This window comes from Melospiza georgiana, chromosome 1, assembly GCF_028018845.1.
Source record: "Melospiza georgiana isolate bMelGeo1 chromosome 1, bMelGeo1.pri, whole genome shotgun sequence".
NCBI classification, from domain to species: Eukaryota; Metazoa; Chordata; class Aves; order Passeriformes; family Passerellidae; genus Melospiza; species Melospiza georgiana.
In genome coordinates, this window is record NC_080430.1 from 90306383 (window position 1) to 90333625 (window position 27243).

General features: G+C 39.0%; 1 protein-coding gene across 13 annotated transcripts in view; it reads left to right on the plus strand.

Annotated features, from left to right (window-relative positions):
• The window catches only part of LOC131092157 (poly(rC)-binding protein 3-like), a 495350-nt gene that overhangs the window by 97839 nt on the left and 370268 nt on the right, over window positions 1-27243 (plus strand). For all 13 annotated transcript variants that reach the window (XM_058038809.1, XM_058038838.1, XM_058038846.1 and 10 more), the window contains one exon: window positions 6526-6663. The gene's annotated coding sequence lies outside the window, so the exon portion shown is untranslated. The remainder of the gene's footprint in view (window positions 1-6525; window positions 6664-27243) is intronic.

A 27243-nucleotide genomic window follows, 5' to 3' on the forward strand; every position in this document is an offset into this window, starting at 1 on the left:
CCAGACTATTAGAATAATAGAGGTAGTGTTATTTAATCCACTCCTGGCAAAGCAGATGCTTGCCAGAATGCATAAAGCACTCAAGGACCTGGTTTTGTTATCACGGAAACTGATTGGTAGAATGATTTATCAAAGGTTTGATTCCTCATTGTGGAAGTGGATTTGATTTTGCTTGTGAGACACAATTTAAGGTTGCGTTGAAGCCTCATTAAAAAAAAAAGTGTTTGTGATGGAAATATTTACAATATGAGGATGAAAAAACTCCTTAAATGTAAGCAGGTAAAGCAGGAGTCATATCTGGGTTGGGAGGAAGGCTGGGTGAGACTGCATTTCTGCAAATTATTTGATTTAGACTTAATAGAAATTGTGACCAAAAAAAAGTGAATTTGAATACACATCTTAAAACAGCTGCTAGGAAAGAAACTAAAAGTGCTGCTATATCTTCATAGCGGTCTCATAAAGTGGGTTGCAAGTCAGCAGGGGCAGAGAAGTTCAAAGTTTAATAAAACTTTTCCTAAAAACACAACCTCCAGAGTGTAATTTAATGCCTCTCTTGACAGTCATTGTTTCTCTTATTTTTTACTGGCAACACACGTTTCAGTTTTGGTATCTGATATGCCCTGACTACAGTCCTTGGGCCTGAGGTGGGTATTTGGGTGTTGCAGGATTTAGTGTAGGTGGTCCAAATACTTCTCCTCCTTTTCTACAAAGTGGATGGGAGATGAGTATTGATTTCTAATCACCATAATTTTGCACACTTGAGCAGGCTTTAGTAATCAGAATGCTAAAATCCTATGGAAAACATTTAAATCTATGTCCTTTCCCTGAGGTGATTGTGCCTAAAGATGATATGCATAAGGAATGATGAAAAGATGACCATTGTTTTGTACATTTGTCTGAGATATACTATGTTATTGAGCACTTCCTCTGTTTATGCTTTGTTTTTTATGCTTACTGTAGCTTATATTGATGTGTTTGATAACATGGCATCAGCTGCAAGGCAGAAATATTTACTCTGTCGGGTTTTTTTTTTTAAACTTTTCAATGTAGATTAAAAAACTTCAGCAGCTCCTGGATGGATAGGCTTAAGCTGAAAATTTACATGTGAGTAACAAATATTATAGTGCAGATGAGCCAGACACAGAAAAGGAAATTCATAATAAGGGACTGCTCTGGCAATATTAATCTGCCTCATGTAGATTGTGTGATGAATCATCCCATGTCGCCACAAGGACTGCTGCTGCTGCTACTGAGCTCTGCCAGCGAGTGGGACAGTAAAAAGCGTGCATGGAAGAGTGGAGGGCAGGGCACACACAAGGGAAGAGGAAAGGGACAAAAAAAGAACAGCTATTTAAAACTGGACATGTCAAGCCAGGCCAATAGCTCATGTCATATATAATTCAGCCAATTCATTGGGTAAATCATTTCATATGCTCCACGAAATGCAATTTGCTTCCATGGCCAAGCATGACAAAGCTTTCACAGAATTGCAGTTGGCAAAGAGCTCTTCTAGGATAGTTAATTCAGGGCCTGTGAGATTGCTGAGGCATCTTGTCAGAACATTAAATAATCACACAATGTCATGAGGGAATATCTAATTAAGGGTCCAAATTCTCAAGGGTCTGAGTACCTGTTACAATGTGCCGAGAACCCTTAATTCCCACTGACAAGAGCAGCAGCTTAGGGTGTTCCCAGCAGGCATTTAATAGGATTGTGCCCTTACTTCATTTGGCTGGGATAAGTCCAGGCCAGTCAGGTGAAGCAACAGTAATGAAACAAGACAAGATAATGACACATAGGGTTACATTCCAGCAGGAATATTATTACTTGCAGATGATGAAATATACTCAGGTGTGAAGTCCCTGTGAAATACAGGAAAAGATATAAGGATGCTTTCTTAGGGGTTAAATTTTTGCCTTTGAGAAAGATCTGTCTGTATTCATCCCATGCAAAAAGAGCTGTAAAAGGCAACACAAACCCTTTATCACTCCAGACCTCTATCCTGTATGAAGAAGTGACAGAATTCCCATCCATGGTTTGGTTACCAAGAACTTTAGTGATTTAAACAACCCTATGAGAGTTGTCTGCCTTACAAAGGCAAGCAGATTTTCATCCAGTGTTTGGGAAAGCTTGGGTAGGGGAAATGTGGCTGCTGAATTTCCCTGAGCACCATTCTTGGTGTGACCCAAGAGATAGAACAAAATTTGAGGTGGACAGATGAAGCCTTACCAGTAAGACTTTTCCCTTCTTCCTGTATACCTGCAGTTATATAAAGGAGAAGAACGTTAGATGCAGCAGAAGAGAAGAAGCATTGAATTTTGGCTTATTCTCAGAGATGAAAGTAGAAATAACATTCTTTTCTTTGTCCTGAAGAACTGTTACAAAAAGGACTAAATGACTAGGGAGCATGGCATTATGTTAAGCACTTTTGGGAGAGTGAAAAGTTAAAATTAATCTTTGTGTTGTCAGGCTCTTAAGTGAGGAATGATGCATTAGACAACCTGATTTTATTTGATTTGTTGGGAAACCAGAGCTGCAGTGTTGTTTCTTGAACAGAATTACAGGCTTCATTTAAAGAGAGAGGCAAAGCGCACACATCACTCTGGAGTAGATCAGCATAAGCATTTTCTATATCATGAGTAATGTTTACTGGAAGAAATCAAATTACTGTTACACAGACCATCTGTTTTCTTTGCATGCAATCATGTAAGTGTTTTAGGACAAGCCATCCTTTTTAATCAGTTGTAAATCTCTTATGGCAAGGCACTGTTTTCTGTAATAAAATCTATTTTTATTATAAATGTAAGAGTTTTAAATACTGGTTTCTCCTGGATAAATACAGTGTACATATTGTTCATAACATAAAAAGTAGGGGTGTGCAGCATTAGTTATTATGTGTCAAGAACTTAATTTTAGGGCTTTTTGCATAGCCATTTTTGGATTTTTGTTGGATCTGCAAGTCACTGGTGTTCAACTATTATAGCAAATAACATAATGAGTAATACTGTCCATTTATAGCCCAAGAAGTTGATTCCTATATAAATTTAGTAAATGGAGTATAATAGGGCCTCTATTTTGTAGCATAACTGTTATGATAAAAGTGATTACTGTGGAAGATGACTGTCTATTCTCTAAATTCTTGCCCTTGGAAATACTGAAGAAAACAAGGCATGGCTTATTAAAAAATGAGCCTGTGGAACGACATAATGACATTAAGGAGACTTGAATTTATGGTCCAAGAAGGAGTCAACAATAGAGTGTGATATTTACTTCATGTTTAAGGGCAGCTCATTCACAGATGTAATTGTCCCATTCATTTTAATGGGTGCTGAATTGAGCCTACTATTTTATTTTTTTATCACTGTCAGCTGTCAACCTCCCTGATTCATGTATTGTCTTTGGGCGCTCTTGAATTCAGAGGAAGCTGAAGGTCTGCCTGTTTAGCAAAGTTTCCTCTGATTTCAAAAGCAGCTGTGTGGTTGCTTTGCCAGAATTTGCTCTGTATTGCATAAAATGACCCTGAAATAGAAGAAAGAAACAAGAACTGTAAGTAACACAATTGGAAATTCCCTCAGCCGGTTGGCTGTCCTTCTCAATGAGGTTGGCAAGCCTGAATTTCATTTGTTCGGACACTTTCAAATCAATGCTATTTTGTCTGAATAATTAAGCTGCTTACTCAGGCTTGAAAAGTGTATGGTGCTAAACTCTTGCGCTTTTTTGGGTAAACATGAAGAGGCAAAGAGGCAGAAACAGATGGACCATGCACCTGGAAAAATTATAGTGCCTACTGTCTGGTGCCACCCCATGGTACAGTGGAAGTTTTCTGCTCAGGGAAATATCAGATTAAACCAAGGGCTCCTACAAGTCCTATTGTGAAGGCTGGACTCAAAATCTCCATGTCCTGTGTATTGCCACTTAGTTTCAGTGAAAGGGAAAAAGCAGAACAGGGTGAAGGGCTTACAGAATCATACAGGTGATAGAGAGTGAAAGAGAAAATAAATCTGTATTTGTAGCGGTTTAATAATTTGTTTGCATTTTTTTGTTGTTCAAATTCGGTATTCTTTCTTTGAGATAATTAATAAAGATGAGATAAATTTTACTTTTTATTCCCTCTGGCTTTTCTTCTTATGTTCGCCCTTCTTTTATTCACAGGGAAGAAAACTGCAGGCAAATTAAATAATGTCATTGAATCACAGCAATTTGTTTGTTAGAATAGACTTCTGGAGGGTGCTGGAGGGTATCATCAATGTCCTAGTCTAAGCAAGAAAAAATTAGATAACATCACTCACAGCCTTGTTCTGTTGAATTTGGAGTATCTACAAGGATGGAGATTTGCCAGCCTCTCCCAACAACCTATTTCTCAGACTTCCTTTTGTTCCCCTACAAGCTCATCTGGTTGTTTCTCATGTTCCTCACCAGTTTCAAATCCAGCTGAGGTCTGTCTTGCCCAGTTTCATCCAAGCAGTCCAGAACAAGGAAGTTCTGCATTGTTCCCAAGTATCCCTCCCAACCTCCCCATCCTGTGCTGTCCATCTGCTGTGCCTGCATGACATCCCAAATGGCAACCTGGGAAGGCCCAGTGCACTGGGGGAGCTGTTTTCAGCAAGCAGCATCCTCTTCTGGGCCCCTCTTGCTGTCTTGGGTTTCAGGAGACACATTTCAGTTGGAGCTGTCAAAAAAGTTGATGCAAATATTTGTTTTATATTTTTCATGTCATTCTTCCTACTCCCATCTTCATATTCCCAAATCTTTTTCAGCAAGATAGATAAGATAAGGTGAAAGATATCAAACCAATCTATTTCCACAAGGGACTTTTTAGCATGATTTTTCATTTGCATGTAAGTAAAATTACTACAGTATTTTGATTTTTTTAATCTTATTTTTGTTGTGGTATTTTGCCCAGAACTTTGGAACAGTTACCACATGAGTTCTTCAGTAGCTTCAGTAGAATAGACACTATATTTTCCAGCTGTATAGTCTGTTTTTATCCAAGAAAGATATTTTGATGTATTTACAATTGTCAAAGAAGACACTGGCCTAGGTCTAAGAACAGTAAATGCAAAAACTACTGCTTGCAAATTATCACATTTTTTCTATCACGAAACAATTCAGCCAAATTACTTAATTTCCTTAGTGGTAAAGACTGTGGTAAATTATGAATTACTGTTGTCATAGCTACACTGTATTTTGATACAGTACATTTGTTCATTGAAATGATAATAAAATAATTTGCTGTACAGCAAGCATGATGCATATCTTAAATTACAATGAATTACTTATTGTAATGAATATCTTAAAATATAAATACAGAGCTCCTGACTGTATTTAAGTGCAGTAAGTAGAGAATACTGCTGTTTATTTTAGGAATTTCCTGTGTCTGCAGTGCTGATTACACTGAAGTGGGAATCAATGACAATGTGCCATATAGGAGACTTTATTTATAGTAGCTTTATAACTGATCTAAAGTGAGACGATAGATTTTGATACCCATGACCTTTAATAGAAAACTCTCTGAAGAGAAGTTTCCAATTTTACCTCCAAAGTAACCCCTAGTGAAAGTCCTTTGTATTTTAGACTTGGTGAGACAATTAAATAATGACCTATTCTTTGGTTCCTTTCTCCCTCAGTTGCTTCTGTAGCTTGGCTATTCAGTTGACAAAACAGAAAAATTTTTCAGGGGAGCTCTACAAAGCTAGACATTTCCCCATTTCTGCTTTTTTAGAGTGTTCTTAAGTGCAGCATGTTTGGGGTTTGCATGTTTGCTTTTCTCTCCTTGACCTATTGAGGTCCAGTGGCTGTAGAGGATATGATCTGTTCATGCGTTCCAAAGTCTCCTCTTCCACCTCTTTACCAGATATATTTTTGAAGGAAATGGAGCAGGAAATAGAGCAGGACATAGATGATGATCATGTTTGGCTTTGAACTGGTGTCTCTCAGCTCACTTGGTGATACAAGGAGGAAAAGAGTGGAACAGAAATGCTTGGTCACAGTTTTAAAATATATTTAGGTCTGAGTAGTTCATCCTTGAAGAGGAAAAGTCTATAGGTATTAAAAAAAAAGCCATAATACCAGTGAATAATCTTCATTCTGGACATTCTGGAGTGAAAAACAGTAGAAAAAATAGCTAAGAGAAACTACAGGGAAGAGAATATGTGTCGAATGGTGAGACTGAATATTTCAGAACAAATCATTGTAGTATCTGAACAGTGGGATAGAAACTAAAAGTAAATGCATCTAACTAAATGTATCTATTTGAAATTTGATCTGTTAACCAGTAGAATTAACTGAAAACTCTCCTCATACATATCATTTCTTTACAACTAAAAAAGGCAGCGTAAAAAATTGGGGCTCTTACTAAGCAGTAATTCCTCCAGGCTGCTTATTTTTAAATCAACTCTTGGGGTTTTTATTCCTCAATACTGGCTACTATTGAAGGCGGGAGGTAAGAATTACCTGAATTATGGAAATTATTGTTCCAAGTGCCTTCATACTCCACATTTGGTGTCTTTATCTTCTCTGTCACAGGTAACTATCTTACACCCAGAGCAAGAAAAGTAAATTCCCTTGGCTGTCCCATATCTCTAAGGAACCTGATGCATGAGTGGACTAGAGAAGAGGCAGAGAGAAAAACTCCCAAGACCTACAGATCATCTGGCTGGCAGGGTGAGTAAATGTCCTGTCATCTCAGTCATATGTTGTCAGGTACACAAGGAGTGAGCCTGCCTTGAGCATTGCCTCAGGAATTATTTATTCAATAATTGTTGGGGGAAAGAGGATCAAAATTTGTCATGTTTCCAGGACTCTGACGTTGGTGCCTCACATGCATTCAGAAGTACTAAGCCAAACACCTCCCATATTTTCAGTTTAAGCCCTCTATGTGGATTTTATAGGTAGGCAGTTCTATATAGGGAGGAGGGGGTTAATGTGTGCTGTGCTGTCAAAGCTATTTTCAAATGCGGTAGGTGAAACAGCAATATCTATTACTGAATCAGTCCAAACTCCTCATGATTCATAAATAGATCCAAAAAAGAAAAGAAAGGAAGAAAACTCATTTTCCCAGTGCCAATTGTACTTAGATTGCTATGGATGTGGGCCTGTGCTCCCTGCTTCTCATAAGTAACTTCTTGTTTACAAAACACAATAAAAACAAACAAAAACTTACCTAGCATAGAAGAAAACATGCAGTAGCCTTATGTAATAGTCAGAACCTGATTAAATTATGCCCTTTTCCTTCTGGCTTTGCCTGTTCCAAAAGGTGGCAGAAGCAGAGTCCGTAGCAGGTTCTGGAGCATTTCCTCCAGTTCACAGCAGTGTCAGAGGTTCTGTCAAGTACCAGCAAACAACTTAAGGGAATCAAGATCCACATGTACAGAGGATGACTTATTTTTCAAAAGGATGATGCAAATAGAAACAGACAAACACGGAAGAAAATATGACCTAAAGATTACCTCAGAGTTCTCTGTCTGGTGGTTTTTGTCTCCACAAAAGACAATAAAAATGTTGCCCTCCTCCATTGGAGTAGCTGATGCTTCCCCTCTGTATTTGGTCCTGTGCATATCTGCACTCAAAACACTGGCCAGGCCCCACGTGCTCTGGTCCCCTCTGCTGGGGTGAAAATCGTGAGTAGAGCAAACCCATCTTCCCTGCAACCCAGGCTCAGTTTGTTCTTAGAAAGGAAAAAAAAGCAGCTGAATTACAGTTTTGTCTGTGTGAAGATCCACCCTGGCTAGGAACCATAAGACAAAAATTTACCAATTTACCAAAGCCTACAACATGACCAAACAAAACAAAAGGCACTCCAGGGTTTTTCCTTCAACTCCAATTGCTCTCTTCTAGGGGAAGCAAAACCTAGCAGTACAACAGTGCCTTTGCAATTCATATTAAGTGATGTCTTCAGTATATTGGGCTGTTTTTCTTAGCATATAAGCAATATTCTGACTTTGGTGAAAGTCTGCATTTTCTGACTCCACATTCTTTGAGGGCATCTGTCTAAATGCAAATGTTGTCTGGACTTTGCCTTATTTTCCAGTTAGAAGAAGAAGACTTCTGCTATTTTTGCTATTTTCGTTTTGCTTTGGGTTACCTTGTTTTTAGTAAGTACTCTTCTGAGTGTGCTGGAAGATGACTTTGGTACACAGAATTTTTACAGAATTCAGGTAATTCCCTCGGCCATTCTGAACCCAGAAGCAACAACCAGCCCTGCTCTCTGTTTCTGGGCCCTGAAATCCATAGGAAAAGGTGTTCAGATGCTCATGAGACACTTCTGCTCTAGCAGCTGCTTCTTGCCTCCTTGTGAAAAGGCAGTGGAGCAGATACAGCCTGGGGGCACAGGTTTGTCCATACTTCACAAATAACAGTGTCTTCTTCCACAATGGTATTACACTCTCTTGTTTTAATACCGTATTTTAAGTATATATTTTAATATAGCTTTTTAAGTAACCACTTATTTGCCCCTTAATTTTCTGCTTTATTTTATATCACATCTGTGCAATAGAGGTGGGTTTGATGTGTTTTGACACAGTGATGTGTCAAAATGACACAAATGAGGGCTAGTGTGACTGAGAGCAATAAAGGCATTCAGTAAGATGTCAGCACAGCTGAAGATTAAAGTTAATACCTTTTTTGAGTCTTTAAACCATTTCTATTTGCATTGCTTTTGCAGTTCACACATAAAATAAGTCTCAAATTCAAATCTTGTTGAAGTTTCATGAACATTGCTTCAAGAAAATAAGACGTTGGCAAATGATTAAATGTGTAATTAGAGGTTTCACACTCAATCTTGTCACTGTAGTGATTTATGGTTTATTATTTTGTCTAAGTAATGCACTTCTTTTCTAGTGCTTTTTCTTCCCTTCATTGTTGTTGGTGTCTGTATTATTACAGTAAGGAAATTTGTCACAAGGACAGTACTTTTGTTCTCAGCTGCAAGATACAGAGGAGAGTTAAATCAAAGCACAGAAGATGCAATACACTTCCCACTGCAGTTGGTGGGAGAAGTGTGACGTGTTTACATTGTTGGGCCAGCAATGCTTTAGTGGTGAGAACAAAGGGCAGGATGTGGCCTCTGTGCTTCTCTGTGTCATATTTAGGGCTGAAACAGGTGTCTTCAGTAGCTAGTCCCAGGAAGGCTCAATAAAGTCATGGAGCTGGGACACCCAATCTCCCTCTGTAGTGCATGCCAGAATTGGGTGGAAACCTGCAAACGCAGCAGAAACAGCCTTGAAATAGCCCTTAGCAAAGGCTGACCAGAGTCCAGCGCCTACAGGCTGTGGAGTCCGGGCCCTGCTCCAGAGGTAGGTCCCCATAGCAGAATTTTTTTTAAAGGACTCATCAGGATTTGTGCTCACCACAGCTGCCCAGCAGAGATGTGGGACCTTGTTGCTTCTGTGAAACTGATGGTTCTTCCCTCCCTTTCCAAGTTGCTCAGCCACTGGGCTATGCTACCCTCTCTCTCCTTTCTTCCAGCTGCATGAAATTTGCAACTTCACTCTGGCCAGGCTGTAGTATGTCTAGTAAAACAGTCCCAGATCCTGTTTTCCAAAACAGCTTGTAGTTCTGCTGGAAAGGCGGTGTCCACACTGCCTGAATATGGGAAGAGCCTGGAAGTGGGATTCCTCACACTCAAGTGAGTGTTCCAAGTTATGCTTGTGTAGTACAGGATATTACTTCTTCCAGCTGCACCATAGAAAATAAGTCAGATCTGAGATTTTGGGACTTAGGTGCTGTTTCAGGCTCACAAGGGCCCTTGAACTTGGAACACCTTGTTGCTGAGGTGGAGTTGTTTGTGGGACTTCAAAGATAGAGTGAGAATTGAATTTTTTGGTGGCAGTTTTCATAGGTAGATGTGTAAATTTTTATGTGCTACTAACTTCCTCTTGATCAAGGACCTACTTAAAGAAATAAGATTTATTCTCTTACTAACATATGGTACTAAGAGTTCTGTCTTACAGTAACTTCACACAAGTGTTGTTTCCTGAGTATTGCACGATGAAAATAGCTTAGATTTTAATTCTGGTTGGGAGTTTGAGTTCACATTCATGTTTAACTTCACCTAGTACCGTTACTGTGAGCAGAAAAAAATATGTTGTCATCTTCACTGTTTTAACCTAACTATGACTTAGAGATGTTCTTTACAGCAATGTTTAACACAGTTTAATTATGCTCTGGAAAGTATTGTATTTTACATTCTCTTCACCATTTTGTAATATTGTGTTTCTTCATATTCTTTGTCTCATTGAAAACACTGGGGCCATTTCTTTTAACGCTCTGCAATGATTACAGTAGAAACTTCCATGAGATCTTTACAAAATTGTAACTGAATAAAAATTGTAAAAATATTTTTTCTTAAGAAATGGTTCTGTAAAACAAGGACTTCTGTCTTGTCTTTTGTTTTTAGTATGTCTCTTTGTCTTTTAAGCAAATTTTTCATTGCAGTAATATTTTTCAGCTCTTATTGCTTCTTTTTCATTGCCGTTTTTTGTTTGTTTGGGTTTTTTTGGTTTTGGTTTGGTTTGGGGTTTGGGTCTTGTTTGTTTGGTTGGTTCATTTTTAAGGTTGGTAACCAGTGAGAAAATGCTGTTCCAGGAAGTTATAAGAAGCCATAACTCCAGTACTACCATTCCTAATAGTTTTTGAGGCTGATATTGATGTCTTTTGAGCCGATGTGCATTTGTTTTAGGAAAGGAGTTGTTCACATTAAATTTGTGATTTTTCCCTGAGTTATAATAGCTAGTTTAAGATCTGGCAATCCACATGAGAAGTTCTTGTTGCTCTACTTAATCACCAGACCTTTAATTGGCTGTCTGGCATTTTTCCCTGCTGTTGCAGTCCCCATTGGAATCAGAGGTCACTCAAAATTTCAGAACAGCTTTTGTCATATCTGACTTAATTAGTGATTGGTTATTATCTTCTCTTCAGAATTATCATTAAATATGTGCAATAAATCTAGGCCTACAGAAGTACTGTGTTGTACCATCTTATGCTCATGATACAGAACTGGGGGGAGTGGCAGATACACCTGAGGGCTGTGCTGCCATTCAAAGGCTGGAGAGTTGAGCGGAGACAAACCCGATGAGGTTCAGCAAGGGCCAGTGCAGGGTCCTGCATCTGGGGAGGAAAACCCCAAGTCCCAGCAGAGTCTGGGCTGTGACCCACTGGAGAGCAGCTCTGCAGAGAAGGACCTGTCAGCCTTGCTGGATGGCAAGCTGGCCATGAGCCAGCAGAGCCCTTGTGGCCAGGAGGGCCAGGGGGACCCTGGGGTGCTTTGGGAAGAGTGTGGCCAGCAGGTCAAGGGAGGTGATCCTGTCCCTCTGCTTGGCTCCAGTGAGGCACATCTGGAATGCTGTGTCCAGCTCTGGGCTCCTCAGCACAAGACAAGGAGGTAATGGAGAGGGTCCAGCAGAGGCCACAAAGATGATTTGGGGTCTGGAGCATCTCTCTCATGAGGAGAGACTGAGGGAGCTGGGGATGTTTAATTTTGAAAAGAAAGGACTGGGAGAGGATCTCATCAGTGTATATAAGTATCTCAAAAGTGGGTGTCAAGAGAATGATGTCAGTCTCTTTTCAGTGGTTACCATTGACAGGATGAGGAGAAATGGCCATAAATAAAATCACAAGAAGAGCCACCTCAACATGAGGGGGAATTTCTTTACATTGAGCACCCTCTGCCCTGGGAACAGACTTCCCATGGAGGCTGTGAAGTCGCCCCATTTGGAGATGTTCCAAACCCACTGAATGCATTCCTGTGTAACCTGATTAAGGTGACCCTGCCTTGGCAGGGGCTTGGACTGGATGGTCTCCAAAGGTCCCTTCCAACTTTAACAATTCTGTGATTCTGTGATTCACATCTTGCTGTTATTTAAAGTCTCTTGCTGTAACTCATTTTATGAGTACAAAAAATGTGTGGTATCAGCTACCCCTTATGATGCTTGAGATTCCTAGTCTTGCACTGTGAAGCAGAGGTAGAGATCCCCCCACAGCAAGGTGAATGATCCTGGTGGCTTCCGTGGGTTTTTAGCTTTGCATGAGTCACATTTTAAAGATTTCAGGTCTTGCATTCTTTATGAGAAACATCTAGAGAAGCACTGCTATAGGCTGCCATCCATAATATTTAGCTCTGTGCTTAGAAGAGAGTAATTTATATTTTGGAACCCTCATATACATGCATATTTTGACAACACTATTTGTTTGTTTTTTTTCATATTTTAGACAAGTTTCTGCTTTTCACAGTAGATTGAACAGCTTTTGCTTCTTCTGAGCCATAGAAATCTAGTGTGTAAATTCATTTGAGCTTGAGGATTACTACCCTTTTAGTGTTTATAATCAAAAGTGTTAGCAAGACCCTTGGGGCAAACTCCTTACTGGAATGAAAGAGCATGGGCTATTTGAAGTCAACTGGTTGAGCCATCCCAATATACAGTAGAAAGGAAAGTGGCCTCTGGTCCTTATGCCAGAAGAATGTACTGGAGTTTTTACATATAGTACTAGCATATAAAAGAGTACAAAATTTGGAGGCAGAGTATACTTTCTGCTGTCTGCCTGACTCAGTATTAGAATCACAGAATCATTTATGTTGTAAAAGACATTTGAGGCCATTCAATCCAACCATTAACGCAGCGCTGCCAAGTCCACCACTAAACCATGTCCCTCAGAACCCCATCTACATGTCTTTTAAATACCTCCAGGGATGGTGACTTCCCTGGGCAACTTCCACCAGTGTTTTCAGTGAAAAAATGTTCCTAGTGTACAACGTGAACCACCCCTGCTATATTCTATAAGTGCTTGGGTGGTCTATAACAGAATCCCACCAGAATATCTGCCCTGTTGGCCTTCCCTCTAAACACTCGTAAACATTTAACCCATCATAAAGCTCTAGACAGTCAAAACACTTCCTGTCATACAGGACTACCCCGACTACCTCTCCTTCCTTGCCTATCCCTTCTGAGGAATTTATAGCCATATTGTTTGCACTCCCTAGGTGCTACAGTGTTACATATGCCATATTTAAACTTCAGAGCTAGAACAGATATTTTCATTGACTAGGAAATGCTGTGTGAAGTTTGAGGCCTGTAATGTAGATGCAAAAAATTACAGCTGAGATCCCTGAAAATGCAAGTTCAAAGCAAACTTCGCAGCTCAGATTGAAGTCCTTTTGAAATGGTCCTTTTTTATTCTCATTGTACATATTTTTGCTTTTTTAGCATGGAAGTGTTATGTTATACTACAGCCATTCCTTCAGAAAACTTGGGCAAAAACTGCTTCCTCTAGGTCCCAAGGAAGAATAGCCACAAGGGAAATGGTGCATGTTTTCTAAAAAGCATATATTCTGTTGTGCATTGCTGAGAGCAGGGGGCAAGCAGTTAGGAAGAGCTGATTCACTGAGATGCTTATGTAGAGGAGAGTTAGCACTGTGAAGTGAATTAATGTGAAAATTTTTATTGCTTACTTGTTTCCAGGCTGGATTTCTCCATCACAAGAACCTCAAGGCACAAAAGCCTCAGGGCCCAAAGCAGACAGTTTTTCTGAGAGGGGATCATCGCTTTATTTGATCACTGAGTTCTTTAGGAACTTGGACAGGTATCACATAAAGCTGCTGGGTGAAGCAGAGCATGTGGCATTTGACTGGATAGGCAGAGACACACAGGGAGCTGGGCTGTGCCCTACACCTCTGGCATGGCTTCAGGCAGACCTGGTCCCAGGGTGAAATATTCACAGCTGGCTTCTGCCACTTCAAGCACAAGACAACAATGCAGAAAACCTGAAGCTGTTGCTCTAGTTTGCTCCTGTTCTACTGTTCTGTGTCTAGATGATATAATTTATATGATTATACATATATAATAAATATATAGCATATATTGCTACAAAGGAATAAAATGCCATTCCCAAGAGCTGCTGTAGTCAGACTGTCCTGGAATTCATAGCAAGGACCAACTTTTTTGTAGTACTATAACAGAACCAAGGCTGAGGACTTTTAGCAGAATGGGATGCACTCGGAGAGCAAAATAAGTGGTGTTAACTTTAAAGATTGTGTGAAGTACCTTGAATCTCATGTCCAGATTTTCAATAAAAACCCTATTAAAAATATTGTAAACACTTCACATATATTATTGAGTTAATCTGGATTTAGGGAGGAAGCCCAAGTGTACTGGAACTTACCAAAATGTCACATACCTTTTGATGTAACAGAAAGGCAACGTTTCTCTTTCTAACCACCTACTTCATACAAGAGAAGACTAAATTTATTTCCCACAAACCACTAACAGCTACTTCTTCTTGCTTACCTCCCACTGCATCTACTTTGATGAAATAATTGCACTCACTCTTGCTAAAATATTAGCATGAAATAAGTAATATTTGCATTTAAAGCAGTGTGTGCGTGAGCTTTGTAGTTAATAGTGTGTTAAGGTGGAAAATGTGATTTCATTCACTGTTTTTGGCAGCCCAGTGTTGTGCACAGAACTGAAGTTTATTAAGCTGCTCTTCCAATTGTGAGCAACAGCAATGCTTCTGTTTTGCAAGACATATAGTAAACTTAGGGTACCATTGTTTAGTATCTTTTGAAGATTGACAGCAAGTTAGCAATTTCTCTATGATATTTTTAAGTTTTAATATATATAATAATGTTTTTATTTAATGCATATGAACAGAAACTCAAAAGGATGGTAGCTTTTTTAGTGAGGCTCCTTTTTTCCTGTTAGACACTTTTTTGGAGTGGAAAGTGGGAAGTAGGTAGGGTAAATGGAAGTCCCTATGGAATTTTTGAGGCTGAATGAAAGAAAAACAATTCTGGTGAACTTCATAGGACAATGACTGGTTTTCTCACCTGTGTGATTGCCTTTGGCTGTTGTATTTAGCAGGCAGTAAACTTATAAACAAGCAAAAATAATCATTTGGAGCAATAAAGATTGGAGGTTAATGAAAACGAGAAGCAGCTTAAGTAAATGAGGAAAGCCAGTGGGAAGGGCCAGAGTGACTGAAGCAATATTCAAGTGAAAAAAATAAATTTGGGAGATGGGAAGAAAGAAAATTGGTATGATGGGACTGATAATACTTTGTTCCCACAGTCTTTGGCATTTATTCACTCTTTTGTCCTTATGCACATAAACAAGCCTCCCACCAGCCTGTGTCTCAGTGTATCTGACCCCACTTAATGCATTAAATTTTTCTCCATGATTACCAAAACATTTTGAGAAAAATACTCTAAATTGAAACCCAAAGTAATTTAAATATTTTTTTGTTAAAATGGACAGCTCCTTAAATAAGCAAATGAAATATTAAATCTATATATTCAGTGTTCCCTAGTCTTTTGGCTTTCTTTTTCTTCAAGCAACCCAGGACTAAGCTAGGAGATCTTACTGACTTTAAATGCATTAAATATATTGATCTTTAGAAAGCTTTGGCGCCAGACTGTCTGTAGCCTGTGTCATACTGTCAGAAAGGAAATGCTCCTGATTTTGTCTACAGAAAAAGCCAAAATGAAAAACATTATACTAGGTTCAGATTACTGTGAGAGCCGGTGGGGTCAGGGGAATTGGCTAATAGCAGCTGTATTGCAAATAGGGAGGAAGAACTTGTATTAGAGCAGCAATGATTCCTTTTAGCCTCTCAGAAAACATTAAATGTGTAATTTTTGAAAAATCATTCGTTCAGAAATAGCCTATGTATTCACTGTACACCTACTCACCAGGCTCAGCAACATTTTGGAGGGGATACTTTCCATATCCTTTCCTATTTATAACATCATATTCTTTCTTCATAATGAGATTCACTTGATGTCAGTACAGTCTTCTTTGAGTTCTGGACTAGTTTCAAACTGTGAGTGGATCATATAAAGCCACTCCTATTCATCTTTTCTATTTTGGCCAGTTGCTTGGGTTCAGTGATTTGCCCCCATGAACCTCTTAGTGAGAGGTTAGTTATCCAAACACACTCCCCCTGCAATTACAGCTCACACAAACATTCCACCACCATCTCCTCACAGCAGCACTGAGTCAAGGCTTCAGCTACAAAACGGGTTGAATCTTTGTTGCTTTCTGCCATAGAGTTTAGCTAAAAGTGATGTGACCTTCTTTGGTCAGTGAAATCAATCTGCGTTCACCCAAAATAGTTAAAATATATGACTGCTGTCCTGAGTCACTTCCTACTCCATTGAATAATGAATTTTCCCATCAGCAATTGCCTGAAGAAAGTTGCCCTTCAGTCAAATGGGAAGTCCAAACACTCTAAACATTTAGCTGCACTGCTCAAACACATCCCCTTGGTGGTGGTGTCCACCACCTTAACACCACACAAACTCCTGTTCCCACCAGCAGCCCCCCACAATGCCCTGGTCCCATCACACTCTGGTCTTCCCCACTAGACCATCGCTGAGTTATTTTCTGCATTTTACCATACAGAAGAACATCTTCCACCCCTGTTACCAGCAGCCCTTGCATGTGCATCTCCCTGTGCAGGTTTCATGCAGCCACAGGCACCTCCAGCCCCTGACTCTTCCCTCTTGAGCAGAGTGCAGGGAGTACCAAGAGGAGTGGCAGTGGCATGGCAGCCCTCTCCCGAGTTAACCACATTGGATCTGAAGATTAGGCACGCTTCTGGGCGCTGTCTGCTCTTCAGATATGGGAGTAGGTTTGAGGTTTCTGGGGTTTAAAAAAAAAAAAAGTTGCTGTACGAACATTCATCCTTTTTATTTTTTAACATTTTTGTATTACTACTCTTATAGTAGTCCAGACCTCAGTGCAAAGATTGCAGCTGTTTTATATATTGTTTTTACTTAGGCAACATATACTCTTATACAATATACAGTCTTGCCTAGAAAATTTCCTTAGTGATCCATTTTTCTAAATGTCAGTGCCACCTTCACAGGTGCTGCTGCTTTGCTTTCATTAATTCTGATCCTTGATTATCCTCCCAAAGAGGAGAAGAACGTCCCTGTATGGCCCAGGTGAAATGTGTCTTCTCATTACAGCCAGTTCTTAGCTGGTCCTACCAGGCAGCACTGGGTTTTTATGCTGTGCAGCTCTGCTCAAGGGAGACAAGCAAACTCTTCTGCTAAGGTAAACCTGCATTGCAAATGAAACTAGTGTGTTTACTAGATTATATCTGATTGGTAGTTATGGTAAATATATGTAATAGTGTATAGTTTCCTAAAGGAAGTGTTTTACCAGGGTTGTCTGTGTTGTCCTTCAGCTTTGAAATAAGGTATCATGTAGTGCATTAGCAAGGGTTGTGCTGGGAGGTATTTAAATTATTTTCTGTTGTGTGGCTGTATAGCATTCTTTCTGTGTTAAATGAAGGAATAGGGATTGGAAGCTGTCTTCTTCGTTTTTTCTATTAGGACAGAGGTGATTTAATTGCAGAAAAACAACAGGTCTGCTTAGTCTCCCTGGCACTAGTGTCCTAGGGTATGGTGAAGGCAGAGGGGCTTGAGATGGGGAAAGAAAAGGAGAGATTTGGAGTTGTTCAAGAATCACTTGAATGTTGGAGTCCTGGATGTTTTCTCTCTTTGATCAGCTTGAACTCTGCTCTTTAGTAGAAACTCAAATCAGGAGCATAGGATTTGAAGGGACCTCCTTAGTAATCCTGCCTTTTCTCTTGCCAATACAGCTCCTGTAATATACAAATCTCTGAGAAGGTTGTTATAATATATCTTCAATTTAACAGGGTTCTTTTCCCTTTTATAGGCTGGCTATTCTGTAGATGAGTTTCTTTCAAAATTGGACACCTTCTAATTTTTATTACTAAGGCAAGTTCAAAGACAGTTTATTCATATTTATTTTACTACTGATATTGCCTTTTATCTTAAATGGTTTTGCCTCTTTGTTGCATGTGGAACTTTCTTAAGTTTTATTTTTGTGAGAGGTGACAAACTAAGGTCTTTGTAATGTGTCTTTTCAGGTAAGTGAGGTGGAGAGGTAGGTTTTGTTGCTTGGCAATTTCAATTAGGTTTTCTGTCTACTTTCTTCATTTGTTAAATTGTTCTTGTTTTAGGCTGTGTAAAACTATTACCACTCAGCATTTCAAAATGGGTTTTCCAAGAGTTTCTACAGTATTGATGCTTCCTAATATAAAAACATTTATTGGTACATCTTGGGCTCTCCTATGGAGACAGAGCTTTTTGGACTTGTAGACTTGAGCTTGTTAGCGTGTAAATTTCTTGAGTAAGGGGAGTTTCATCTTTCTTCCTGTATCCGTGTTGGAAGTGGCCACCTTGGGCTGTCTCTATTGTCACTAGAGAGAAACAGACTTATTTTAGTCATTCAATTTTAGATAAAAGGAAGTGCACCCTAAAGCTCAGAACCATTGAAGCCTAAGGTGGTTTGCGTTGATGAGAACTTCTGTATTTTATCAGAATAATCTTAGTTCTTCTGAATGGCAGATTAGCTCCTGGTTTATAGTGGTAATTCCTGTTGATGTCTATGGCTGCATGGGAACCCACAAGAATACAATCTTACTACATTTCAGGTTTTAATGTATGACAAAGACTAAGACCTGCTTGTACTAAATGCACTTATTTTTCATATATTTCTGAATCTGTAGCTTTGGAGGGCTTATTCTGCTCTTAATCTTGCAAAAGATAAATAACCTTGAATTTCTCGAAGACTTGAAGGTGAGAGTTCAATGTTGGCAAAAGGAATCTCTCAGAAATCTATTTGGGTGTTTTTATGACCTCTATTAGATGTCAGACAGGGCAGTGGGACTTGGCTGCTGTCAAGGAATAGGGAGGCAGATGGAGGGCCCCAGACAGCATTAAACTTTCTCTTTAATGATTTTAGTAGAAAAGTGCTTTCTGTTATCTCACCTACTAGATAATATCCAAGTTATATTATTGAGGATATAGAGCAGCTCAAGAATTTTCAAGCTTGGTCAGTGCTCTGCAGACCTTGAAGAAAGTACAAAGGTGTTCAAAATGCTCGAAGCCTGGTTTTCAATCTCACATTGAAGCTAAGGATAAGCTTGGACTTGTATTGATTTAATGTTCTCCATCAATCTTTTTTCTAAGGAGGCAACAATGTCTGTAAAGTCTTACTGAATGACAGTTACTCAGAATTATTTGTAACAGCTTGCTTGGAAATGCTTCACAGCTGTCTGCAAGCCTTGTAAGCACTATATCAGGGAAGATGCTCAAAGCTGACACGAAGCTCTGAAAAGTGCCTTCTGCAACAAGTGTCCTGGTAGTCAGTGGTGATCATAGGACCTAATGAGTCTACTTGTACTTTGAAATTTGTCTAGCCTGCCACTCTTCCCCTCCCCAAAGTGGAATTCCTTGCCCAGAGGAATGACTGGTCCTTAATTCAAGAAATATTAGTACTTTAGGGCTAGAGAGCAGTTCAGGCTAGGCTACACTTCTCACTTTGCCGGGGAAAAGGAAAGCATGTTCCTTCATTTGCAGACAATGTCTGTTCAGAGCTGCTCAAATACAGAGAGACAAGATGGATAAGAGGAGCAAATGCAGCTGAGACAGCCCAGAGCCTATGACCCAAGATGGGACAGACAATTCTGTGGTAAGTGCATTCAAAATGCATGCAAATGCTGTTATTGCCATGAAATGTAAAGGGAATGAAGTTCCATGGCCAGTGTTGAAAGACCTTAGGGTTAGATATTTTGTCTTGCTCACACCATCCCATATAAGTCGAGGTCCCACTGATAGGTTTGTCTGCCAAGGTACAAATGAAGTGTTGTCATGCCACATTGTAGGTTCTGAAATATTGATTTGTTTATTTCTGAGGCAGAGTTGCACTTTCTGAAATAATAGTAACTTTCATCTAATTTACATCTGCTGATATGACAGCTAAACATCATCTTGATGGCTTATGAATGGGCAAAGCCAACTTTATTATTGAGTCATCCTAACTCACAAGTCACTCTGCTGTTTGACTTGGCATGCATAGGCTTTGCTGTGCAATTGTTTTTGTGGGGTCAGAGCTGATGGATGCCATTCAGAGTCTGTGCTCCCACTTAGAGGCAGCTGCCAGAGCTTTCTCATGTCACTGCTGCATTTCTCTGCTTCTTTATCCTTGTTGTTCCCATGGTTTTAGAACTGAGGAATTATTTTTAGGGTAGTGTGGTTCATATAATATTATGTTTCTGCTCAATTTGTAGACCCTGTGTAGGACCTTGTTAATTACCATCACCACCCATGTAGTCTAATGATGTTGTACCAAATTCACATGAGTCTTTTCACTATCATTCAAATCACATTTCACTATCACTTCATACCACACTTGTAACAGTCATTCTATTAGCAGCTTACTTAATGACTTTTAAGCCAACTAAAAATAATGAGAGGTCATTTTGTCTTATTTGGCTGTCCCTGCATGAAATCTTTATGGATTGCTGAGGAGTAACTGTTCAGCAACTGCTAGAGAGAACTGTTTAATTCATTTATAACTTAGGCTTGTGGGATTTCAGTGCTATTGTGTCTTTTACCTTGGGAATAATATCTGTTGTAATCACGAGTGACGTAAGGATTGGAATCTTCCAGGTCATAATGCTGGTGTTATCCATCTTTTTTCTAGTGTTACCTGTATTGCAGTCAAAGCATCTACCCTTCAGAAGACCACCTTTGAGGTTTGTCTTTGATAAGACAAGCCTTGACCTTGAAGCCCTTTTCCAGACCTAGAACACTGTGTTAGGAACATACTGGCTTTGTCTTGCTGGACTTTAAACAACTCAGGGAAGGGTTGCATTTATTAGTGAACTTGTTTGGTGTGTTTTAAAACAAGCTCTAGACTCTGAGCTAGAATCATCCTACTCATTGTGAATCCAACTTATGGTTGTGTGCTGGTTTGTGTGATACTGCCTTGACCAGCCAAGGTGAAATGCTTTCCTTGCTTTATGTAGATCAGCCCTATCATGCAATTTTGTCATACCCCTTCTCCTATGGTGTGCCAAAAGGGGCTTCCTTCTCACCCCATGGACAAATATAACAATTTGGGCTTCTTGCTGTATTGGAATCACCACAAATTCTATGCATCCATGTAAAGTCACTTAAAGGGGAAAAAAATTCACAGAGCAGATATCTGAAAAAGGGAATTGGCTAGTATCAAAGCTGAAAATGAATACTTCAGGATGTACTTATATAGGTTCTATAGTACTGCCTAATTTCAAACTTTTGGGATTTCAACAATTTAAAATATTCTCTGCAGGTTATACATATGTAAGTTCAGAATCATGTGTCAGTATACACATATGTAAAAACACAGGCTAGATATGTAAACTGATGCATCTTTTACTTGAAGATCTCTGAAGACATCCCAAGTCTGACCATGTGAGTTTCTTTTTTTAGTCCTTTAGCAGCTTCCCCACAAACAATGTGCTCTGTTTCTCTCTTGTGGACTCATTTTCTTCCCTTTGAATAGCTGGAAAGGTGCTGATACTCCTCAGGCAATACTCAGACAAAAACATTGTGAAAACTAATGCAGCTATGAAGGAGGAAGGAAGCCAATCCACAGAGTCATTCTTTTACAAAATATAAGTAATAATTTCTTACTGAAAGAGATGAGAACAAGGAATGAAGATAGCTACTTCAGGTGTAAAATATTTTGACTACTGAAGATTTTAAGTGATGAGTTTAAGGAGATGTAATAGAAAAAATATTTGCAACAAGGTCTCCAGACATTTTATGGTGGAGTAGTGTGGATGATTATAGTTGAGTTCTATGAAACCATTAGATGTTTTGAAATATGCCATTTTGTGCTCAAAGAAAAACAAACCTTTGGACAGTTCAGAATTAGTTCATGTCAATTATTTTCTGTCCTGAGTCCTATTGATTAAATATAAAAGATGTTTGTCAAAGTATTATAATATTACTGAAGTATTTCAGCTTTTGTAAAACTGAAATACTTCAGTATTTCATTTTATGCTTGGCAGAATATTTATTGCAAAATTTCTACCCAGATCCTCGTGGTTATAAGATGAACTATCTAATGTGAGATAACTGTTGCTAACAGTCTAGGCTGATTAGACTACATGCTACTCAGATTATTTTGATTGATTTACAAATGTAAATAAATATGAATCCCTGTTTTTAATGCATATATAAAAATACTTATTCTTTTTAAGTGTTAGTTTGGATATCAAAAATAATTTAACTTTTAAACAGATTTAATATTCATAAACTGTACATCAGCTGAGAACAATATGAGTCCCTTGCTGAAAAGGTACATTAAGTATTGATAAGAAAAATACATTTTTAAAGTAAGTATAATATCAAAGTAAAAGATAAGGTCTGGGTTATTTGTAGTACATGAAACTGCCATGTGTACTCTCAAGTTTCTGAGAGATCACCACATGGGAGACTGCTTATGAAATTGTGGTATAACTACTGTTTTACACTTCTTTCCTATTTGTTGTGAAGGGGTTTTTTATCTCCTCAAGATGAATTGGAGTGTGGGATCTACCTATGAAAACTTCCAAACAAGAATAGTGCTTCCTTACTAAAATATATATCTGCTACTTGCTTGTTATAATCAAGGCATCACAAATTTAGAAATGTTAAATGCAGATTTTATCAGAGTAAAATTACAAGATTTTTGCCAGAATCTTGTTGTGATTTAATCCCAGCTGTCAATTAAGCCCCACCCAGCCACTCACTAGCCCTCAGTGGATTGGGGAGAGAATTTATGAGACAAAAAAAAGACCTCACTTCAAACTTATAAAGGCTGCTGCAGCATAGTGTATATATATATATATGTATTATATATACACTATGCTGCATAGTGTATATATAATATATATAAGTATATATATACTTATAAAGGCTGATGCAGCATAGTGTATATTTATTTTTTGAGCCATAGAAGCCCTCAAAATGTGTATTTTTTGCTTTTAGGACAGGTAGAAGGTGTTTTCTGAGGTTTCACAACCTGCATATGTCCTTGCCTAGATCAGTCAAAGCCATACTTGCACAAACAAAAGCTGTAATATTTTTCTGCTCCTTTGGAAGACCCGTGACCCACACTTAGGAGCTGGAGTTCTCATTTTTTTTTGTCAGTTCACAAGAAAAGGTGATATCTTGAGAATGTATGTACCAGGCAGTGGGAAGTTAGCACCTGGTTCTCTCTACAATTAATAGAGCGTGCACTGTTAATGTAAGGGAAGACTTTTCCAACAGTTCCAAGTCTTTGTGACCCTAGGGACTGTGAGAGTTTTGGTTCATAAATGTTGTTGTATGAACAATCCCTCTATGTTGTGTGGTCTGGTTCTATGCCAGTTTTAAATTTCAAACCTCTACTTTTGGAAATGCTTTTTAAATTACAGTCTGCTGAATAGAAATAGATTCACATTGCTTTGCTAGGAAGAAGAGAAACATTGATACGTCTGCTTCATTGCAGAACCTGGAGCCACCTTTTGCTCTTAGAACTGGAAATGTAAATCTCTTTCAGCTACTTAGGATGCCTTTGTTTCATGTTTGCACAGGATCAAATATTGTGGGGTCTGGGCCTGTGATTAGGATGCCTAAATGCTGTGGTATATAAACAAAAATGGTTTGAGTGGAAATTCCCAAATTGGCTGCAGCTTAGCCTCATTCCTAGTGGCTTGGTGCATTGAAAGTGTTCATCCTTGAGATTCTGAAGTCCAAACATGTGATTCATGTATTGCTTAGGTCATAACAGTGAGTGACTAGCTCAGTGCCAATCAACAGACCTAAAGCAAAGGAGACCTTCTATGAGAGCAGGCTTCCAGCTCTTTCAGACCAAACAGGCAGTCTGGGGCCTTTCTCAAACTAGCCACTGCCTGTTTCCTTACACTGAGGGAATGAGAGGCCTCAACAAGTAAGTTTTGTTTTTTTGTTTTTTTTTTAATATACAAATTCCAGCCATTCTGCCACATCTTTGCCTTTTCAATGAGGAGCTTGGGACATGATGTTAATGTTAAATGTATTACATTTTTCCTAGAGGACCCTGAAAGAAGACAGAAGGAGAAAAAAGCAGATCTATTTCAACCTTAGTTAAGACAGCAATTCTTACCAAGTATGTGGACAGGTTGTGGAAATAAAAGGATGGGTATTTTTGATTTCTTTTGGTTTTGTTTTTCTAACAGGTGCTATATAGTATACTTCAGGGCCTCAATAAAGTGTTCGCATTTCTACTTTTGTTCCTATTTTGAAAACAATTGCAATCTTTTTCCGACTTCCCTTCTGGCATTATAATAAATTTCCTGGGCAACCTCTGAGATAAATGTGACAAGTGTTAGCACATAGCTATTAAATCTTCTAAGACTGTGAAATGGCTGTTCCTGTCTGGACATTTTCAGCCTTGTAATAGAGCATGTTTTAACTACAAAATCTATCAGAGGTATAGAAAAGTTCTCACATTCTATTTTCCATAGTACTCCCTGTTAAGCCTCAATGTACAAAATAACATCAATGTCAGCTCTAACTCTAGATTCACATATGCACAATTAAGAGCATAACAGATTTTTTTTCTTCTGGTTTTAGAATAGGACTAAATTGACACCATCTTTGCTGTTCCATGCTAATTTTGATACTTGTCTAGGGGACAGGTGTTTTCTATAATGTTTTGTATCTGGTATTGTAAATTATTATTGGCTTTGGTTTAAGCTTAGACTTTGTTCCACATTGTGCTGTTTAAAGCCTATTCTATCTGTAGGATCTGTTCTGCACTTGCACTCAGCACATCTCTACCACAAGCAACTTGTTATTTCTAGCCCATTACTCTGCATAATGCAATGAATGTGATTATGACATTTTGGAGACAGGAAACAATCTAATGCTTGTTTGAGGCTCTTCTGTTGGTGAGGTTTTTCCCTTCCATTAATTCTATTACAATGATGTGATTTTCAAAGCAGTACAATGAGGATGTAGATGAGGAATTTAGTCCTGCTTTATCTTCAAACACTGCATATCCATTATTCACTTAAACATTTTCCTAAAAAGCATGGTCCACTAAAATATGTCCCTAGCAAACATGAACATCTCTGCTAATTTTTTTGAATTGAAGTCCCTAAGACTTTGGGTTTTTTCATCTTGCATGTTCAGATTCACAGATGTTTTATTACAATGCTTTAGTTCCTTAGGGCAAGCTGAACAGTTGTATTCAATGTTATCTCCCAGATTTTCTTGCTCTCCTGTTCCCTTCTGCCTCTATAATTGAGAAAAAAGATACTTGCTGAATTTCTCCAAGGGAAACTTTTATTTTACTAATAATCCCCATTTCAGGAAGCTTTAAAGCTACCCTTACTGTTTTGTAAAGAAGTAATGCAAGTATTACTGAAACCAAATAAACTATTTTTCTAAATTGAATTTCTCAAGTTACTGTTCCATTAGTAAATTGAGTAATTCCACACTACCTTTTGCCTTTTTCTAATGCATTTTTTAAGGCCAGATTTTGTGTGGAGTGGGATGCTGTCATTACTTAAGAAAGTCATTTTATTCTTGATTCACTTCATTGGATGAATTTCTAGAGTCCTACCACTATAGACTCTTCCCTCTTCTCCCCTCAGTAGCTGTATCTGCTCTAGCCAGACGTGCAGCACTGCTGCCCCTGCAGAGATCTGAGCCATCTGCTCTGTGTCACTTGGACATACCATCGCTTCTTAAATAATTATGTGGTCTTAACAATAATTTTAAGATACAGTGTTTGATGTAAGCTGCAGCGAAAATAGGTTTCAGACTGTGATTTTTGTGTAGAGTTTTTGACTCCTTTATAACCATAGCAGTCAATTATTTCTCCAGTGAACTTGATATTTAAAATTCCAGTGAAAGAACAAGCGTGTGCTTCTCACACAAACACAAAGGCAAGAAAAAGCCTGGCTTTTATCCACTCACTTTCCATCCTCATTCTTCTTAAAGGGCTTAGCCCTAGAGTAACAGCCTGATTCTGCCTTCAGCTGTGAGCACAAGGCCTGGGTTGGGGTTCAGTGGGATTATAAATCACAGTAGCTATTTATCTTGCTCTTCTTGCCTCTCTTGTAGCTGGCATGGGATGTCAGGTGTTTTACGGACCTACAACAAGTCTCACTGATGAGCAGAGTATTTGTTTCCATCTCAAACAGGGAGAAAAATATTGGTTCCTTAGCGCTGCAATGTTGCAATTTCCAGAAAAGTAATTTTGAACTATTTCAGGGAATATAACAATGTATTAGTACAAACCTCTTGACAAATTGTAGCTTGGGTGCTTGCAGAATAGGAGACAAAAAACCACTAGATTATAAAGAACAAAATAGTGCTGATGTTGAAGTGTTTTTCTGTTGTTGCAAATAAATTATTTGGAAACACTTCTGGAATGGAATATATCAATCTTGATTTTGCTCCTGTGGTGTTGTGGGTCCACAGATTAAACATTGAGTATTCCCTCTTGTTTATTGCAGACCTGAGCAATGAAAGAGCCTCAATGTGGTCTGAATTGTGGCACTCATTGGAGTGCCAAAATTCACCCCTATAACTTGCTTCTAACTTTGATGCCTTTAATTGTAGCTAATGAGGTGTTCTTAGTCGTCTTATTTGTCCAGTATGGCCCTACAACCTGAATAAAACCTCTAGGTGTGACTCTGATATTGTTCAAAGTAATTCAGCAAACAGCAAAATAAAGCCAATGCTAGTTGACCTCTGCTCACATAGAGCCTCACAGAAGAGTTGAGGCTGGAAGAAACTTCTTGAGATCTTTTGTTCCAATTCCCTGGCTCAAGCAAAGTTTGTAGGAGCAGGTAGCCAGCTCTGCTCACACCTTTAAGCAGGACAGGATGCTGTTGGAATTTTTGCCATGAGGGTACACTGCTGGCTTGTGGTTCACCACAGCCCCAAGGCTGTCCTCTGCAAATCCACTGTCCAGACACTTTGTTTCCAGCATGCACTGGTGGAGTTATGCCTCTGCAAATGCAGGACTTTATGCCCTGCCTTGTTGAGGTTGATTAGATTCCTCTTTGTCCAGGTGCTGCTGAATGGCAGCACATTCCTGCTGAATAGCAGACTTACAGTGTGCCAGACACTCCTCCCAGTTTAGTACTGGCCACAGACTTCCTGAGAGTACACTGAATTTTGTTATCCAGGCTATTACTGAAGGTGTTGACTCTAATGGCTCCAGGGTAAACCTGTGGGGTACATTATTGCTAGTGGCATTCCTCCTGCTGGACTTTGTGCCACTCATCAGAACTCTCTGGCACTGGAAGCTCCACCAGGTTCCCACCTACCCCACTGCCTGCTTTCCTAACCCACACCTTGTCAACATGTCTAAGAATGTCATGAGAGACTGTGTCAAAAGCCTCACTAAGGTCAAGGCAAACAGC